We start from the raw sequence: 10,970 nt of genomic DNA on the forward strand, positions 1-10,970 counted from the left end.
CTAACATATTTCTAATGGCCTGCAAACTACTGAAACCAGCCAAAACATCAGTAACAACCTTATAACGTCATTAGCACTATATTTATTACTACCATTAGGCTAATACTATTAATAACATAGTAATGACAAGAATAACTGCTAATGTTATAATTTATAATGTAATTGCATGAATTATGATGAGTCTCTCTCTCTCTCTCTCTCTCTCTCTCTATATATATATAATATATATATATATATATCTCCCACGTTGAAAATTAGCAGGATAACAATTACAAGTCTCATCTTTTTCTAAACGGATATGCGTTTTAAGCCCGCTATATTCCTGTGCAGTAAATCTCAGTGGTGCAGCCGCGAATGAGCCTCAGAGTAAACACCCGATAGGCGCTGAAGGAACTCCAGGAATCCGGGAAACTTCAGAGATTATCGACAATTAAAGCTGAAGGAGTCAGGCGGCTGCTTTATAGCTTTATGGGTCCCTTCACCTCTCTCTCTGTCGTGCGCGCGCGCGCGCGTGTGTGAGAACTCAGGACTTTTATGGTTTTATGACTCTTTATGACTCCTTATAAAGTCCAAGGAATGGCCACGAACAGAAAAACAGGCCCGCAGCAAACAGCAGATGAACAAATGTGCTGTTCTGCACACAAGTAACGTGCGTGTGAATCGCGCACGCGAGCACTGTACACCTCATCCGCGGTTTATTTCAGCCGTGGCAGCGATGGAATCGCCTGCATTTCATTGTTATCATTAACAAGCTCTGTGAAATAATTAACTGACTATGAAAATAAAACTTTACTACTTATCCTACTGAATTACTCTTTTAGGCAGAAATTTATTTCAAGAATTATTCACAAAAAATAGTCGAAAACTGTTCGCGTCTCAAGCCGGCCTTTTTCTGGCAGAGGAGACAGGATTTATTTTGTAACCAGTATTACTAAAACCACCTTTAATTCCAACTATCTCCATCGCTGATCACTATAATAAAAATAATAATAACTCGGAGTAAAGAGGAAATGAAAATATATTATTAAACTTTCTCTGTAACATCCTAAGAACGAGGTCTGTTTTAATTATTATTTATTTAGAGATTTTAAAGAACCACATGTTTATGATGATCCAAGTCAGGAAAAGAGGAAGATTTTGACTTAGGTACTTATTCCCTTATGATCCAGCAGTGTTGACGCTGATATGCTTAGAGCTATAAAGTTCATGTGTTTATACATAGAAACCTGATACACACAACACTGTGTGTGTGTGTGTGTGTGTGTGTGTGTGTGTGTGTGTGTGTGTGTGTGTGTGTGGTGACCAACCTCCTCTCCTGCACGAGTTAATGACAAACTCCAAAAATCTGCCTGACTAGTGTTTTTTCTTGTTTAATACATTAATCGTTTCCAGGCAGCGCGAGTCGGCTCGCCGCGTCCTTCAGGGTCCTATGAGCACCAGGTCAGTTCACCGGACTATTACCGGTGGACGCGAGCTCTCGGCCGCAAAAAGGCCTCGGGACCAGTTAAAAATTAACGGGCCAATGAATGCAGTATCAGAAAGAGCCGCGTGTTTTTCTCAAAGTTTCTGGTAAATAAGAAGAATCGTGCGGAGTCGAGCGGAGCATAATTGTTCCAGTAGTCTTATAGACATTATGTGTAAAGAATAATTAAATGTTCATTATTATTATTATTATTATTATTAATATTATTATTATTATTATTATGTGTGAAGCAGAGAGAGCGAGGGAGACGACAAATATAATGATAATAAAGTTCAATTCACTTCTGATACTTGATCTTGGTAATCACTGTGTAACTGCTGTTGGACGCTGAGGGACACAGAAGGTGGGAAAACACAGACTTTCATTCTGATCTTAAAACAGTGAAGCTGATTTTGAAAGCTGAATTAAAATGAGATGATGAATCATAAACTAAAAACACAACGCCACAGCTTCCCCTCCAAAGAGGTCTTTCAAATGATAGGGTTGCAAAACAGATTTACAGATAAGTGCAAGTGATAAAACCACAAAGCAAGAACGAATTAATATGCTTACACACACGAACACATTAAAGCAGACGCACTCACAGTGCAGTCCCTGCTTGCCTCTGTATTCCGAAACAGCGCTCCTGACCAATCAGCACAAATTTTGCATCCAGAACTACTTTTTCCTTGAGCACACACACACACACACACACACACACACACACACACACACACACACACACACACACACACACACACACACACACACACACACACACACACACACACACACACACACAGAACCCATTTAGTGTTCTTCTGTGTTTTTCTGCGCACAAGGTTTTCTCCACGCTTCATTCAGCACAGTGTAGCAGCAGCCAGGCCTAACCTTGGAGAGAAAGCAGGAGGGAGAGAGACAGCAGCCCCTCTTTCTCTGCCTCAGCGCCACAAATCGATCTTTTCAGCCGTTTACATCAAAGACAAGGAAAGAAATCAAAAGAGAAACAAACAATTGCTTCGGAATACACTTGTCTGGTAGCACAGGGATGTTTTGCGCTGGTCTGGTCTTATTTTTCCAAAGAGGATAAATAAGTAAAATTGCGGACATTTAATTTAGTCCACAGCCGGAGAGCCCGCTCACATCCATACACTTTTTAACGTATTAACATTGACGCCAGAACATGTAGTGTGTGCTTCCGAGAGTCTTGAGGAAGAAGAATGTATGTACGTTTATGTGTGAAGTGCTGTTTCGGTGTTGTTGTTAACGGGACACTAGATGGCACCAGAGTGTCTTGTTAGGGGCGTCCTCGGGACTGCTCTGAAGGACCGCCGCCGAGCACCAACAATCTCCGGATTGTAATTATGTGTAACCAGATCAGCTTTAGAGGGAACCTGACTGTTGACATAACGACAAAGACATTAGTAACATTATTTGTGCCTGATACAAATGTTACTGTCTTCATTTATTAATTAACTTGTTACTAATAATTATTTTTTTGTTAAATTTTCAGTGTTTGTTTAAACATTTTAAGACATAATTTGTATATGTTTCCGTTTAAGATGTTCATGTGTAATATGTGAAAAAATGTGTAGCTGAAAACTGCATTTCTATAAAAATAAGACTGTAAATTTCTCTGGAGTCCGTGGTTTTTAATTCACACACTCACACACACACACACACACACACACACACACACTGCTCCCATCAAGCACTACTCTGTGACAACAAGAACAACAATAATATTAATATGATGGTATCTAATAATAATAATCTTATAATTCAGACAGCAGCAAGACTGAATCGCTGATCTGAGGCTGCTTTTCTGCGCCAAATATGTACAATAACCCATGCGCTACTATTAATGCGGGTCAAAAAAGCATGCTAAATAGTTTTAAAACAACAGCTGCACTGGAGGATAAAAACAGAAGAAAAAGCTTCTACATTCCAAGAAGACAAAAAACAATAATGAAATAATAATAAAAATAAAAATTAAGCCTAATTATGACTTAATACACACTAGCATTGCTGCGTATTGCATATTATTTACAATATATCTCTAATATTAGGGAGTCGTTACATTTTAAAGCCCTGGTTCTTATTTAGGCTAAATTATTTCTCAAACAGGACGACGATAGGGCATACTGCCTGAGGTTCTCAGCCATCCAGGTCATAGTAGTCTCTGGAGCTGGAAAAAAAGAGCGACTGGACTTCTTTTTGATTCTTGAACAGTTTCAAAATTGAGGTTAAACTAGCTTTTTTCAAGCTCCACAGATAGGGCAGATTCATGTGTCGACATGTGCCGTGAACTATTCCACCACTGGTCCACGTATGAAGTTGTTAGTTGTTCGTCTACAGAGCGGAACGCCAATGGAAGACATCCGAACTGTGGTTATAACGTAATAAACTTTTTTATAGATTTCTATGAGTACTTTGTGAATAATTTGACAGCAACAACACAATTTACAGAATCCAATTTAATTAAGTGAATATATATATATATATATATATATATATATATATATATATATATATATATATATATATATATATATATATATATATATATATATATATATACACACACAAACAAACGCACGGATAAATTCAGCTCTGCATAAGAGCACATATGAGTACTAAATACTGGTCAGTATATTTCAAACTCTTAGTAAATAAAAAAATGTTTTACAAGAGTAAAAACCATATTAGCCTGAGTGGGTCATAGTCAATTGTTCTCAGGCCAGGGTTAAAAAAAAAAACAAAAACCTTAGTATTCATGTGTGTGAAGAAGCAGAGGGATATGTGTGTGTGTGTGTGTGTGTGTGTGTGTGTGTGTGTGTGTGTGTGTGTGTGTGTGTGTGTGTGTGTGTGTGTGCTCTGAGATGAGGAGACTGGCTGTGGTAGAGTTGTTTGATATTTGAGAAGCAACAAATTGGAGACCAAAGAGATGACACCGGCAGATGTGTTTGTGAGTGCGGGGTTGTGATTGTAGGAAAAAAAAAACAAAAACAAAGAAGCGTCTGCCCCAGGGAGGAAATGAGATGGGAAACAAAGTCATAAAAGTGAGCTGGACAGACAGAGAAACATTCCTGTGCCTGTAAACACACACACACACACACACACACACACACACACACACACACACACACACACACACACACTGGCTGTCAATCATCTGAGAGACTCTGGATGCCCATCCACAGATGAAACAAAGTGAAACACCGATCTAAAAACGCAGAACCAGATTTCCATTTCACCTGCAGCCAGCTGCAACCCCCAAACCAGAAAACCATCAGTTTGGGCAAACTAATAAATCTTGACTTTAAAAATTATATTAAATAAGCGAGTTTAAATTCGGTGAAACCCACCAGGTCAAAGCGAGTCATTCTCATGAACGCACGTACCCCTCCCTCCGTACACTATGCGCGGCATCTGGCAAAAAAAAAAAAAAAAAAAAAAGAGAAAAAAAGCTGCAAGCTAATCTTTCAGATCTCACAGTCGAGTTTCAGCCGATGGATGGCTCCTCAGCACCTAATCCCACCACTTTAAAGAGCCAGCCTGTCTGTATAGTTCATCATGAGGCCTAATCCAGCTAGGAAACCCTTTAATCTGAGATGGAAAAGTAACGCTTCATTTATAAAAACCCAAATAAATCAAGCAGAAGCAGCGGAATCAAGCAAAGCTGAGCTCTGACTCCTGTTCTCTGCTCCTTTAACAATGCGCATGCAGGGTTGGGTTAAACGTGCGTGAATGGCTCTTACCGTTTGTTGATAATCCGTCACGAGCCCAACACACCTGCCGGTCACTTCCTCGTCCAGCGTGCAAACAAGTAAGGCACCCTGGAATGGCACGAGACAGGTCTAGACCGGATTGTAATGGGATGGATGTGATGTTGAGAAAGCGGAGGAATTGTGTGGTGGAGGTGGTGGTGGGGCTGTCTCCCTGTTGTTTCTCAGTCGTCAAACCGCTACCGAGATCTTCATCATCCTTGCGGTGACAAGTGACAAATTAAATAAAATGTCAAATTGAACTTAAAAATATAAATAATAAGGGCATCTCGGGGATGCTTTCTCCGGGTTGGGTCCGGCGGCTCGCCCCTTCTTTGTCTCATCACAGCGGAACTGTCCCCATCTAGATCCGCCAATTTAGAGTAGACAGTAGCAGCACGAGACCAGACGGAGCAAGAAGCCATATCGAAGCAGGAAGAGAAGGAGCAGGAGTAGAAGGAGGGGGGAGGGGCGGGCTGTTGTCAGCTCCTCGTGCCGGTTTCCACAGTCACAACAAGTATTCTCATTAACTCCGTCCTTTTAATTACAGCCGGACCGTTCATTTCCTCGCGGCCGCTGAGCTCTGAGTGGAGCCTCGCAAGCTCCGGGCAGAGCTGGGAAGGACAAGGCGGCAGCTCGGGCCGGAGCGGAGTGCTGCAGCAATATAGCCACTTGGGAAATCATAAAAAGTTCATGTTCACGTTAAGCGCGTCCACATGACCCGCCCGTCGGCCAATCCCCGCGCGCGGTCACTCATAAACTTGTATCACAAAGTTGTAAATTTTCATAAAACAACAAAGAATTTATTGCATTTCTTCATGGAGTGTTGTTAGAAGGGAGCTGGCCCTTTTCTTCTTTCATTCTCCCCGCCGCCATTTTCTTCTTCGTCCGCTTCTTAAGCAGCAAAGTAAAATCCTTCAAAACACACAAAAGAATGAAGAATTTTGCAGCGCTTTCCCGGGCTTTTGATTTATTTATTTATATTTTGCTATTTTAAGATAGTTTGATAGAACCATTCTACTATTTTCATTTTCTAATCTTTTTAACATGGGGCATGGTAATATTCAGACCCAAAAGGTTACAGAAGTCAGATACAGCTTCATAATCACAAAGTAGGAGGGCTAACGTGGAACAAACAAGGTTCTTTTTTCATGCTGCCCCGTGGATAAATGCATACCTTTGTGATTTATTTTTATTTTATTTTTTTGCAGGACACACCAATATTCCACGCTCTGTTGTCAGAGGAGAGGCTCTGGAGTGATTAAACCCAAGCTGCGTGCCAAAATACAACCAAGGTTTCTTATGTGAAAGCAGATCCGAAGTGAAGCCTGCCACATGGGCTTAAATGTGAATCAGGTTGAAACAGAAACCTCTCATCTTTTGAAGCCGCATATAACACTTATCTTTTATATTAATTTACTATTTTACCGTCATTATTTGCGTCTAACGGGCTGTGACAGAGGGGATGGAGCTCTACACATTGTACTGTAGAAAAGTAAAATGAAACCGAGTTAAATGACCTATCTCTGGACTTATACACACGCAACAAACGCCAGCATCACCCGAGTGCCTGTGCCGGCTTGAAGCGCTGTGCGTAAAAGCGGTTTCGCAATGCGGCAAGGCGTCACCATTTAAAGCCTGCAAGCCCGCAGCCGAGGAATGCTCAGAAAGTCCAACATTATACTAACTGTAAAATTGTACTGATACAGTTAGAAGTCGGGAATGTTAAAGTGCACAAGAGCTTGATTTAAATGACTAGTGTTTGAAGAGAGAGTAGCTTGAAGTAAAGTCTTTGAACGCATCATTTTATTTGGTAATGCAGGTCCTGCTCTCCCACACAGAACTCCAAATCCAACGCCTCCTGAATTTTAAACAAGTTGCAGTCTGATTTGCTGCAGTATGACAAACCATTCCCTGCGTCTGCTTCAATAAGACCTCTAAAAAGTGGGAACTAACCCTCTTCCCATTAAGCATGCTTAATGGGAAGAGGCTTGGGGATATTAAAACCCAACTAACAGACAATTTTGATTTGAGTGTAGGACCCTCGCAATTCCACATATGACCAACATCACCAAATACAGCAGAATTTGTGTTATTGGTGTCGTTGCTTAACTCATTATGCATTAGTCTTCTGCATGATGCGTTCATTTTACAGTCGTGACGTTTGGTATTCAGATTTTTCCTTATTTAAATCAAGAAAACTTGATTTTTAAACCCTCACTGACCCATGTGTGACCTTTCCAAACCAGCCCACTGTCTGGTTAGCAGGAGAAGCGGATTCGACGCTTCCTATGTGCAAATGGCTCGAGTTAAATTTTAACAGAAACCAAAACAATAGCACAGAGCAGGAGGAGGAAATAGGCGATCCTCCTGTCTGTTGTATCCTTTCCGTCTGTTGCTTTTATTGGGGTTTCTGGCCTTTTCATGGATGCAATAAAGACGTTCTATCATTTCCCCCCACACAGCACGGCCGTCCGAGTCCTTTTGAGGCGAACAGTTGCCCTGAATTGCCTTGTGAAACTAAACGCAGCTTGGAAGACGCACATCTGGATGTTTTTGGCTCAAAAACAATCGAGATAACAATCACATAAAATTTCCACATCCCTTTTTTTTTATCTTAAGAAATAAAAAGGATGCTGACGCTGTGACGCTTATTTGTATTATCGAAGTCAGTCTTTGTAAATGCCACCCTTTTCTTTTAACAACAAATATCTGTTCACCCTTTCAGGCATGTTGATCATGAGATCATTTCTCACTTGAAATATATTTTTAATACATTGAACCAGTGATGAAGGAGAATGTCCCAGCTTTCGCCTTTATTTATGGCACAGATAGACGTATAGTAAAGTTGTTAAGCCATGGTTAAAAAAAAAAGAAAAGAAAAACAAACTTACTGTGTAATTATACGCAGATACTAGACACCAAATAATCTATTTTGTTGCAACATTATTTCAACTTTTTAATGAGTTTTACAATACTAGAAAACTCAAATTTTTTTTTTTTTGCTTGTTTTGTTGTTTCTCTTGGAATTTCCAGATATTGGTGGCGTATTTTATCACTTTTAAAAATATAATCAGCTTCTCTAATAATGCAGATATCAAAAATATAAAAATGCCAGTGGAACCAGACAATGCTTGAATGCAGCGCTCGGTGATGTAATTTTTAATTTCTGGCTCTCTTCCACAGTCTCTGTTTTGTCCTGTCTCTCTCCCCTCAGCCCCCCCTCACAGCAGATGACCCCCCCTCCCTGAGCCTGGTTCTGATGGAGGTTTCTTCCTGTTAAAAGGAAGTTTTTCCTTCCCGCTGTCACCAAGTGCTGCTCATAGGGGGTCGTTTTGATTGTTGTGTCTCTACCTTACACCATGATGCGTCTTGTTTTATAATGACTGTGTGATGGTATATATATATATATATATATATATATATATATATATATATATATATATATATATATATATATATATGTATACCATCACAGAGCCCATTGACATTTTTTTCCCCATCCTCATCTTTTCTGACTGTTCTGTCACTAGGTTTGCATTTTCGTAGGGTCATTGACGGTACTGGTAGCAGGAGGTGACACCTGGACCCTACAGAGGCTGCACAGGTAGTCCAACTTCTCCACGATGGCACATCAATACACACCATTTCTAGAAGGTTTGCTGTGTCTCCCAGCACAGTCTCAGAGCATGGAGGAGATTCCAAGAGACAGGTATTTACTCTAGGAGAGCTGTCGGGACTGTAGAAGGTCCTTAACCCATCAGCAGGACCGGGATCTGCTCCTCTGTGCAAGCAGGAAGAGGATGAGCTCTGCAGAGCTACAAAATGACCTCCAGCAGCCACTGGTATGAAATGTCTCTGACTAAAAACAGCAACAGACTTCATGAGGGTGTCCTGAGTGCCCGACATCCTCCAGTGGGCCCTGTGCTCACTGCCCGGCACTGTGGAGCCCTGATTGATATTTGCTATAGAATACCAGAATTAGCAGGTCCACCATGTGGCAGATGTGAAAGGGTCTGGAGAAGTTGTGCCTGTAGCTTTGTTCTCCATGGCTGATGGTGGCTCAGTGATGAGCTGTGTCCATGGAGGGATACACAGACCTCTACAGGGTATAGGTACCCTGACTGCCATTAGGTATTAAAATCCTTGGACCCAATGTCAGACCCTACATTGGTGCAGTGGTTTCTCGGTTCCTTGTGGTGAGCAACAATGCCTGGCCTATGTGGCAAGAGTATGCTGGTAGTTCCTGGATGAAAAAAAAAATGATCTCAGTGACTGGTCCTCATGCTTGCGTAAATCTAATAAAATATATCTGGGAAATTATGTTTCAGTCCATCTGACACTGGCAGGTTGCACCTCAGACTGTCCAAGAGTTCAGTGATGCACTGGTTCAGATCTACAAGAGGATCCTCCTGGACACCATAAGTCATATCATTAGGAACATGCCCTAATATTGTCATGGGCATGCATACAAGTATGAAGGGGGCCCTACAAACTAATGAGTATCATTTTTAATCACTGCAATGAAATTTGAGCAAAATGTTCCAGCCTGCTGCATCAATTTTTTCACTCAATTCAGCCTTTGTAGGTTGATAATTTTCATTTCCATCAAATGATGTGGCATCCTTATATTCTAACACATTACTCAGTCCATATCAGTGTAGATATCGAGGCTGATTTTGTTTTCATTTAAATCTGATGTGTTTTCAAAGTGCTCCTGTATATTTTTTTATTATTTTGAGTACTGCTCAAGAGTACTATGATACTGTGTGAGTGTGTGTGTGTGTGTGTGTGTGTGTGTGTGTGTGTGTGTGTGTGTGTGTGTGTGTGTGTGTGTGTGTGTGTGTGTGTGTGTGTGTGTGTGTTTGTTAATAGCTGCTTTCTGAAAATTTCTACATAAAACATCAAACTGAAAAACAGCAATTTGCAGTTTAGATTTTTATTCATTTATTTGTGTTATTCACATAAAAACAAAATTTAATTTTATCAACAGATTTTGAACAATAACATAAGAAAGAACAATATAACTTTTATTTTATTTGATGTATTTATTTATTTTAAAAGCATCTGATCTATAATTAATTTACCTGGATGCCAAAAGATGTTATTTCAAACGAAATAGTAATATTAAGAAGTCATGTTGACATTGCCGACAAGCTCCAGCAACATGCACATTAATGTTTCATGTGAAAAAAATAATGTGTCTCAGTATGCAGTATTCTCATGTGTGTCTGTTGGTTAGGGGCTCTGTAATTGCGACCATAATAAAGATCAATATTTATGGGAAGTATAACTGGATCATTAAATTAATATAATCATAGATGGGTGTAAGTTTCATTTGAACATTGTGGTGGACACACCGAGCAGGACTGGTGGTCATCCCCCGAAATGCCTTATAATGAGTCTTCACCCTCCAGTTTGCGCTTTTTCTTTATGCATTCATGATGAAAATTACTTTAAGGTAAAACAGAGTTTTCAGGCACCAACAGATACATAATTACATAAACGAGCATCATGCAGTACGCCTCTGGGACAATGCTTTCACATAATTATTCTGTAGCTCGACTTTTCTCATTTCAAACAGAATTCCTGCCGAGTCTGCATTTTGTTGTTGTTTGTTTTATTTTTGTTTATTCTTTGTAAGTAGCATTAAAGACCCCCCCCCCCCCCCCAAAAAAAAAAAAATATATATATATATATTAGTATAGTACATATAGTACTATAGTATATATAGTAAAGAG

Source organism: Archocentrus centrarchus, unplaced genomic scaffold (assembly GCF_007364275.1).
Source record: "Archocentrus centrarchus isolate MPI-CPG fArcCen1 unplaced genomic scaffold, fArcCen1 scaffold_43_ctg1, whole genome shotgun sequence".
NCBI lineage: Eukaryota > Metazoa > Chordata > Actinopteri > Cichliformes > Cichlidae > Archocentrus > Archocentrus centrarchus.